Below are 10,438 nucleotides of genomic sequence, written 5' to 3'. Positions count from 1 at the left end.
TTAAGCACTGTCACTCAACCTCCACCACTCTGGGATCCTTTCATTCTTATTAAGATCAAGTAGCGCAATTCCACTGAAGCATTCTTCACCATTGTCTACAGCCTACAGAGCACAGGCCCACAGAAAATCTTCAAGGAATTGGTGACCCTCTCACTAATGAATTTCTTAATGCCTTGGAGCATGTCTGCACAAATGACCTTATTCATATATATCTCTTTCCCTACTAGTGCCCCTACCTTATTGTAAAGGTCAAAGTACATACAGCATTTAATTGGCAGTGGAAATCTGTGACAATATGCGTATCTGGGCTTGTTACTCAGCTTTATCGCTCTAAGTGAGGGACTCCTTCAAATATGCCATGCAGGCTTTCTGGTGCTCTACATATGTTTTCTGTTGTATTTTCATAACTTTCCTGTTTTCCTATGCATGCTCTTTAAGACCTTCAGGTAAACATAGTTGACTCCACAATCTGTTCATAATGATTTTTGACACAGTTTTTTAAATGATATAGCCACTTAATTTACAAAAACTTTTGAGTAGTTTCATTCTATGTAGTGTTAATTTGAGTAGGTGCAATACTACTGCGTGCCATGTACCAGTGAACCTCTCTTAACACCTGCTCCCCACTGTTCTGACCCCCATTGTAAGGAGGTTATTTTTTCCCATCTCAAATGAATAACATAATTCCTGGGGTAACTTATGGTATCTATTACTGCATCTGAGACGTATATGCAAGAAACAGGGGACAAATTCACATTGGAAGCTTGATAGATGTATTTTAACAGGTGAATGGATAAGCAAGCTGTAATACATCCATAGAATGGGATATTCAGCGACAATAAGAAATGAGCTACCAAGCCACAAAAAGATATGGATGAATCTTAAATATATATTGTTAAATAAAAGAAGCCAATTTGAAAAGGCAAAAAACGTTCGAGAGAGGTTTTTTTTTTTAAAGGACAATATACAAAGGTATAGGAAGGGTGTGTTGGAGAACCAGAAGGGGTAGGTTAGTGCAATACTCTATTGCTATTGAAGGTAGGATTAATAGTCCTAGGCCTAAAGAAACATAAAGAAAGAGGGGTTACTGAAAGCTGGAGATATAGAACCTATGTAGAAAGGGTTCATCTTCCAGGACCCATTGAAGAAGAGACTCAATCATCTTCTGGTGACACTTCAGTGAACAAGCTGGGAAGAAAATTTCCTGACCACAGGACAAGGGATCCATTTTATGTAGTTCATACAGGTCAGATTCCCCAGGACACAGAGCAGAGTGTAGGAAGGTGGAGAGTGAATCTGGATGGGAAGATGGAAAAGATATCCAGCACATGGATGAGGGCCATGTTAGTAGTACTCACTGGGAATTATACCTGCAGTGAGAAAGGATACCCCTATTCAGCTTTATTCGTGTTATAAAGAAGGACGGTATTAAAAGGTATATTGTTCTTAGAAGGTTAATTCCAGTAGGACTTGGATTTGCCTGAGCTGTTCTACTGAAATCAAATGCATATAACTGACCCATGGTAAAGCATGAAACATACTAAGAGTATTGTTTTATAACCATGGGTCTGAGGAGTTTGGTGTGGCTTTGTATCAGCTTGTCAGCTTTATTGGTAACAAAGTTAACCATTTACACCTGGGTCTTGGTGAACCTCCCCACCAAGAGCTCTGCTGCTGAAGCTGGCTACATAGCAAGAATATGCCTATGTAATCAGCAGTGTAGGAGAAATCCTGGGCCAAGACTCCATTTTGTGCTCTCTGGTTCTGATGTATTGTGTACATGTCAGTGGTTCCTGATCCAAAGAAATGCATATTGTGAGGGGTCTTCTAGAGAGGGGGGACAATTGGAGCTCACACCTGGCCTCTCCAGACCCCCTGACTATGAGACAGCTTTTAGCTATGATGCGTAGCCTTAATGCCATTGCTGTATTTCATCTTTTTTTCTACATTAAACTATGGATTTGCAAGCATTGACATTTAGGGTATCATGTGTCTTTTTAGCTGTCATAAGTTATCATTCCATCTGGAGAAGGAAATATACCATATTATGATATGCCTTTCATTTGCCTTTGTGTTATGGGTTTGATTTTCTCTAAAACACTTTCTTTTTATCTTCAGTAGATTTCTAATCTTGTCCTTATGGATTATTACTTCAAACTTTTGTTCTATACCTTAGAAAAGCCCTCGCTCCCCTCATATCCCCCCAAATAGACATTGAAATTTCTTTTCTTCTGCTTACCTTATGGTAGTTTGCACTTAATAGGACTGAGATCATAATGAATATGTAAGTCAGTGGCCATTAGCCTTTAGTGTGAATCGGAATCACCGACCAAGATTATTAAAAATGGGATTCTTGAGCTCCACTTCAGTGAATCTGGGGTGGGGGTCAGGAGTTTACATTTTTAACAAAGTTCTCTTATGATTCTGACATATGGCATATTAGCCACACTTAAAACATGCATGCATTAATAAAATGAGATAGTGTTAAATTTATAGTTTAAACCCTTGTTTATGGTCTTCCATTGGAACGGCAAGTAAACCCTCCTAAAGGAGTCCACAGATATTTATCTAGACCTAGAATGATCTGGAACAAGAGCTCCTCCTAACTCAACTACTCTTATTGCAAATTTATTAAGAACCTCGAACTTGTCAGATATTGCTGCTGGACATTAGAGGTACGAGGATTAAAAGAACAGATTGTGCTTCGAGAAGCAGTCTAATACAGTGTTTCTCAATTAAAAAACAAAACAAAACACAAACTTCAGCTGAGAATCAGTAAGACATTTTTTTTCATCACAACTCAGGATGTACAAATATACATATATACATAACTGAAATACAAATTTTACAAAACAATACTCATTCTACTTATCTGCAATATAATCTAATACTATTTGGCTTTAATTAATTATATTCTACTCTACTTTGTTAAAAAGTTGTGGGTCATAACTCATTGAATTTAAGTCCCTACTAATGTAGAGGGTGTGGAACTGCAGTTTGAAAAACACAGGTCTATTTAATAACCTATGATGTGTATCTTATGTAGCACATATATTTATCCTTTTAGGTATGTATTTCATGTAAAGGTGGGAGTGGGAAGGTTGACGGGAGTCTCTTTATAAACCAGTGCTTCTCGAACTTTAATGTGCACAAGAATCACCTGCAGATATTTTTTAAATGGAGATTCTGATTAGTAGGTCTGTGAGGGGACCTGAGGTTCTGCACTTTCTAATTATCTCTCAAGTGATGCTGATACAGCTGGTCCACCCACCACTATTTTAAATGCTTCTGAAAACACTACAACTGTGGGTAGGTGTGTGAACCTTGTAAGGCAGGACCTGGCAGGAGTTTTTTTAGCGGATCATTTCCTCTAAGGAAAGAGGAATCAAACTACAAGGCACTGACAGACGAGAATAACACAGTGCGTGCCACTCAAATTCAGCCTCTCATATCTGAATCTGGTGGAAACGATGGCTGTATGCAAAAACACACTTACAAAACAACAACACAGAAGGATTGTTTTGCTAAAAAATCTGAAGTCCATTAGGGGCCAAAACATCACTGAGGTGTTACCTACTTGGGTAAGCATAACTCTAAAGAAAAAGGGCTTTATCCTCACTTCTATAGGTACCATGGCTGGGCAGGTTTTGGATTCACTGGAGCCTCCAGGGAAACCAGTTAGGCTTTGTCTCCTTGAGGATACCAGCCCATCAGCAGCAGTGGGGTCCTTAAGAGGGTGCAGGACTAATGAGAAGCCAGTACCCAGCAGATATGGCAGTGCCCAGGGGAGGGCGACACCCAACTTTTGGCTTCCTGGACTTATTCCTGGGTACAGGAGAGATGTACCTCATCTTCTTACAAGAGTCTGATGGGGTTTTGGTCCTGCTAGGGCAAGGAAAAAGGTAGAGGCAAGCCCTCTACACAGCTCACACATTTAGTACCTCATCTAATCACCTGGCAATCCTGTTAGGCAAATATGATCTCTATTTCAGATGAAAAAACCTGTCCTTTATAGCAATGGATCTATTATAGCTGCCAGGTTGATTCCTCCAGATACGAGTCCCAGAGGTAATGTGAGCTTTTATGTACTTTTAAGTTCTCAGAAGATTTTTTTACACCTACAGCACCTAGTATTCCTAAGTGGTCTCCCATCTAAGTACTAACCAGGCCCAACCCTGCTTAGCTTCTGACATCAGACAAGATTGGACATGTTCAGGATGGTATGGCTGTAGACCCGACAAGAATTTTAAGTGCCTCCACTGCTTTGTAAACTTACTGAACAGTTCTTTGTATTGCTTTTTTAGTGCATTGATTTCCTTTTCTATATTTTAGTATTTATGAAGAAAAGTAATTTGTGTTCTTTAGGGAAAAATAAACAGATGAGTAGAAAGAGAACAAAGGAGATAAATCAGCCAGAATCTCACAACTCAGAAAACCATTGTTAACCTTTTAGTGAACAAAATTTCTATTTTTCCTATGCTAGATGTACTATGTAAATTTATGGGGTTTTTTTACACAAGTGGACTGATTCTGTGGATATTATAAGCTGTTTATTTTTCCAAGAATCAGAATATCTTTGCAGTGCACATGGGTGAAAATCCCCTGCTGTTAGAATGCTCTAGTTAGGTCAAAAGGCTGCTGATAACAAGAGTGACATTTAAAGTATTAGCATAAGATTAAAGGCCAGAGCCTGGCAAATGCCTGCCCAGACACTACACAAAAAGAATGTCTTCAAAGACTCTTTCTGCTTTTTTTTTTTTGTTTTTTTTTTATCATGACATTAGTTAACAAAATCCAGTAAGTTTCAAGTGTACAATTCAACAGTAAGGGGTGTGTGTGTGTGTGTGTGTGTGTGTGTGTGTGTGCGCGCGCGTGCGCATTGTATCTTTTTGGTGCCCTGAAGCCACCCCTGAGTTCTCTCGGGCCCATCTGGTGTAAGGGGCCCTATAAATATTTTTGCATCTACATGCTTCCCCCCATTTTCTTTACTTTGTCCTCTACTCTAGCTATCTTGTCAAATTCTCTTATCATCTCCTCATTGCTCAAATGCATATTATGTATGGCCTCCTTGTATTCCTTGAGACACTGAACCAGCTCCTTGTTGGTTTTTCTTTTGGCTTTCCTGTGTATATCATCTCCAACTGGGTGATTTCCTGCAGCCCTTGGTTTGCTGGCTGGCTTCCATTCTTCTTTTGGCTTACTCTGGCTCTCTGGCTTTCCTTTTTTTTGTCTTTATCACACTCTCTGGTTTTTCCTTATCCTCTAGTATTTTCTCATCTTCTGTCTTTCCCTTGTTTTCTATCTTTCCCTCATTTTCTAACTACTTTTTCTTCCAGAGTAAGAGCTGTTTCTGGCCTTCCCACATCCTGAGGCTGTTCTTGGTTTTCCATTTTTCCTTGGTTCTCAGGCATTCCTTCATTTTCATTGTAGAGTTTTTCTATGTTAAGATGTCCCCTCTTTTTCTTGTCCTGAGGCAGGTGGAGAGGAAGAGGAGACAAAGAAAAGACAAGGGAGACTGATAGCTTGGGGGTGGAATGCAGGTTCAGACAGTACTGGTAACTGGCCCCTCATCAGCCTTCCCTTGACCTTGCTCAGTCCTCCAAGTGTGCCTTCTGCCACCCCTTCTCCAAGCGTTCCTCCCACAAAAGTGAGCCAACCAATTCTCTGGCAGGTCCTGCCATTTTCTCTGCATTTGTCCCATATGGTGGGAGTGTATGTAAATGTGTTGGGAGGTCGGCAGTGGGGCCCCAAATTCTGCCAATCTGTACCTTCCACCCTACATCTCTAGGTCCCTGTCCAGCGACAACCCTCCTTCACTGACCAGCAGGAATTCTGAACAGGTTCTTCTTCCTTTCTAGCTTGACAGAGTGCTGAGAACAACAGACACACAGACCTGCAGACAGACAAGGGAAGGGACTGGGAGCTCAATGGATGCACAAACACTCAGGTCCCTTTCCTGAATCCCATCCCTCCACATTCAACGTTGCCTTTCCCCACTTCCCTGCACCCCAGTCGCCATAACTGTTTTTAGCCCTCAGGCACCAGACCAGGATGCTTTTCAAACTGGGTCTCTGTGTCCCCTTCCCCTGCAGGCAATTTGTCCCACTCCCACGCCCTTTTTGCAGAAGTCAATATTTCTTCACAGGCGCAGTATGTGAGAAGGAAAGTTATTTCCAGAACATGCCTACGTTTCACTGTCGCACTGCGGGGGCACCCCCACTCCGCATTTTAGGCTCGAAAATGGATAAAGGGCGCAGAGGTGGGGCGTCGAGGATGTGGCTAGGTCTGTAGCGGGATCCTTCCCATCTGCCCATGCCAGCACCTCCTCCCCACTCTCACGACCTCTTCTCCACCCGCCACGCCCTCCCCGCCACGCCCAGCCCTGTCGCTGCTCCAGGATCCTGCTCTCATCCACCTCCACCATCGCCCGGGCCGCCGGCAGCGCCTATCTGCACACTGACCTGTTGTCAAGACCAGACCCGCGCTCCTCTGGCTCACCGAAGCCCGCTCGCCGTTCGCCGCTTGCAGCTCGCACCTCATTTGCCGCCCGCCACCCCCTGCCCAAGCAGTTCAGGGCGCTGGTTCCGCACGGACAACGGTAGTGGATGTCGCTGAGAGTGGACTGTCAGGTGAGCACGGGGGCTGCTACTCACGCGGGCACCTGGCGGGTCACGTGAGCGCCTCATCACCTGAGCTTAGCTCCCTGCCCAGCTCCTCACAGCCCCATTCGCAAGGGACCGGGCAGCTGCAGAATGAGGTGGAGGGTATTGTGGCAATGGGAGAGTCTCCAAGAGAGCAGAAAGGGGGCGGGAGGCTTCCTGACTCCAGGTGCTTTATTTACCTGGCTCATCTCAGGTCCTCGCCCAGCATCCCTGAGATACCCATTCTCTCCAGGTGTGACAGCTGATCACAGGGAGGGTACCCAACTTCACCAAGAGCGCTCCGCATCCAAGCCCCACAGCCTGCTTTCAAGACCCGCTCTGCCTGACTCCAAAGCCCAGATAGTGATGCCTGCCGGGTAGCTGCGCTGCCACCTTAAGTAGGGTATTCCAGGGCTTCCTCTCTTCTCAGTCCACATGTTCTCTTTCCCTCTGTTCATTTCCCTCTAAGCACATATGATTCCCAAATCTACTTCTCAAAGCTATTCCCTTCCCTGAGTCTCAGGCTCTCTTTGCCAACTGTCTATTGGACACTGCTGCCTGAATGTCCCTGACTGACCTCGAAATCCACATACCCCAAACTGATTTCGCCAACTTCCTTCTTGCCTTCTCTGTTCACCTTTTTCCATGTTCGGAACTTACACTTTAACATTCCACCTATTCTCATCTAGAGAGAATGTCAGACAGCTAAAAAAAGAAGGCATTAAAACATTTTTATATGGACCACAGACTAATAGATTCATCAAGATTCTTGGGTCACAACACTCTTATCGGTAAACCAGGCTTATATCTCTTCATTCTCTTCCCTTCCTTTCTTTCTTTTTCTCTTTCACGTTTGTAATACCACCACCCAACCAAAGAACTAGAAAATTACCAATGTTGTAGCTTCTACAGTGTAATCACACATACACAAATACACACACAGAGTGTATATGTGTGTATTAGTGTTCATACATATAAATATGAAAACCGCCATTTCTATTTTAATTTGCAAAATATCACATCTTTTTTACACAATTACCAATTATGTCTGTGACGCAATCGTTCTAATTGTATTTCTGCTACATGTTTCTTAATTTAGTAAAAGACTGATCTTGCTACAATTTTTTATTCCACCAAAATATGTATTCACATCATCACCACATAACAATAATTTAACTTCAATGCAGAAGATTTTTAGCTAAATTCACAATGCCATTCATAACAAGGTTGTATGTTTTCCTTTCATCAGTATGAACTTCCAAAAATATTTACTATTACTATTTCATGAATTTGATGAAAGTAATATAAAATCACAGTTGGTATTAATTTATTTTCTGTTTTAATATCTGATTATGCTTATTTTAAACCATCATCAATAACTGCTAAGTTATTTTGCTAATGGAGCCAAATATTAACGCTATCACTTATTTTTGAACATGTGCACAAAATTTGGCATTAAAAATTAGTAAAATTAAATTAGAAGAAAAATAATTTAATCTAAATTAGAAGTTTTGTTTATAGAATGAGAAGCCAACACAACTTTTGCATCTGTACTAAATTAACACATTCTTCTTAAAATAACTACTACCTCTGAAGTAGATGCAAATATTTCTACAGCAGGTTTATTGATTTTGGTTTTCAGGAGCTCAGAAATATCACTATAGTTTCCTGGTACAGAGTAAATGTTGGCAAACATTTGTACAAGTTAAATGTTTATCATCAACTTTCTTAAGAAAATGAAATTTGCTACTGAATTTTCCATTCAATATGCACTCTTGTTTCTTATTGAAAAATTAACAAATCATTCCAAATAATAAAATAAGTATAGATCTATATTTATACCAAATAATAAATGAGAAAACTACTGTAGCAAGAATGTTTATGCTCCACAGCAGGACAGCTCGGCCTTTACTTCCCACACATATTTCACATACACTTACCCTTTAACATCCCATGTTTTCCTCTGATCTTATTATCTGGTGGTCTGGCATGTTCACAGTTTGGATGTTTTTGGTATGGGTAATGGCCCAAATAGCTAATCACACATAACCAAGAAAAGTAGGAGAATCAAATGTTTTTATTTTCACTTCCACTCAAGAAAAAAAAGAGCTAGTTCTCTAGCTGTTCCTTAGTGAGTTTACTTCATTTTCACTGTGAGTACACTGCATATTATCCTTGAAAGGGATATGTTAATTATATTCAATTAAGAAAGAGACTTCGCAAATATGATTAAGATAAGAATCTTGAGATGGGGAGAGTAGCCTGAATTATCCTGTGGGCCATAAATGCAATTACAAGGGTCCTTATAAGAGAGAGACAGAGGGAGATTTTGCTACAAAAGAAGGCCATGTGACAACTGAAGCAAGATGCTAAGCTGCTGGCTTTGAAGATGGAGGAAGGAGCCACAAGTCAAGGAATGCAAGGAATACAGCTCTAGAAACTGGAAAAGGCAAGAAAATTGATTCTCCCCTAGAGTCTACAGAGGGAGTACAGCCCTGCCAATAACCTTGATTTGAGCCTAGTAAAACTGATTTTGGACTACCAATTTTCACAGCTGTAAGAAAATAAATGTGTATTGTTTTAAGCCTTCAAAGTTGTAGTTATTTATCAAACAACATTAGGAAAGTAATGCAAGTAAACAAGGTCTAATACTAAAACTATTCTGCTTTATTTTAATGTAAATAGACATAATAACAATGTGCTGTTTTAAAATACAAATTATGGACAAATGTTAAACCAGATGGGATGCCAGACCAATAGCCAACTTTTCTGTGGAGAGCAAACCAGGAAGCATTTTTATCTTAGAGGAAATTTATATAAAACCACCTACCCAGTGCCTGGCACATGGCAAGGGTTCAACTGGGTGTTTTCTTAGTTCCCTAGATGAGAAGAACCATGACTTTTTAAAAACATTTTTAGGCAATTATAGATTTACATGTAGTTGTAAGAAACAATAGAGGGAGCTATCCTATGCCCTTTACCCATTTTCCTTCAATGTACTTGTGTAACACAGTACAATTTCTCAAACATAAAATTGATGTTTATATAATCCACTGACTTTATTCAGATTTTACCATTTTACTGCACTCATTTGTATGTGAGTTATGTGACATTTTACATATGTATTTTCCCAAATGCAATCTCATTAACCCCTACATCTATCTGAGAGGCATTATCCAAAACATGGCCAGTATAGGAGAAATGACTTACCCAAGGCCCCATGTTATGTGTGGCTGCCAGTGTTCTATTGAGATGTTCTTCTGCAAAGTCTATTCTTTCTTCTTTCAGTGGGTCACACTGCACATATTTTTCTTGACGAAATAACAGAATTAAAAAGTGAAATGAGGAAGTATATGAAATAAAATAAAATGCGGTGATGATTTTTCTTTACAAACTCTATGGAACTGGTTCAGTGATTGTTTTTCTTCTTCATAAATTATCAGAGAAATCACTCCAGTACATAGAAATGACACTGAAGTTAATACATAACAGAAATTTGTCCACTTCCCTTTCATTTAACATTATCATGTAATCATACTATTTCCATTATGTCAAAGAAATCTGCTTTAAATGAAGGATGGATGTGAGAAAGGAGACCTAACATCTGTTGAGCATCAAATGTACCATATGCCATGTATCACACTGAAATATGATTTTTGCCCCTCATAATAATTATTTGATATAGATATAATTATTCCCTTTCTACAAATGAGAAAAAGGAAACTCAAACATTTTGTAATTTCTAAAAATCTTGCCATAACTGTAGAGATCTCAGAGAGACTAATTCTAAGCCACTG

At 40.2% G+C, this 10,438-nt stretch overlaps 2 pseudogenes; both read right to left on the bottom strand.

Moving 5' to 3' along the window:
• On the bottom strand, window positions 1-6,424 carry LOC118607738 (annotated as a pseudogene).
• On the bottom strand, window positions 4,116-4,234 carry LOC118607900 (annotated as a pseudogene).
• Window positions 6,425-10,438: the final 4,014 nt, after the last annotated feature.

This window comes from Rousettus aegyptiacus, unplaced genomic scaffold (assembly GCF_014176215.1).
Source record: "Rousettus aegyptiacus isolate mRouAeg1 unplaced genomic scaffold, mRouAeg1.p scaffold_m13_p_9, whole genome shotgun sequence".
Lineage (NCBI taxonomy): Eukaryota > Metazoa > Chordata > Mammalia > Chiroptera > Pteropodidae > Rousettus > Rousettus aegyptiacus.
The sequence above is the reverse complement of the archived record's forward strand: the minus strand, read 5'-3'. Positions and strand labels throughout refer to the sequence as shown.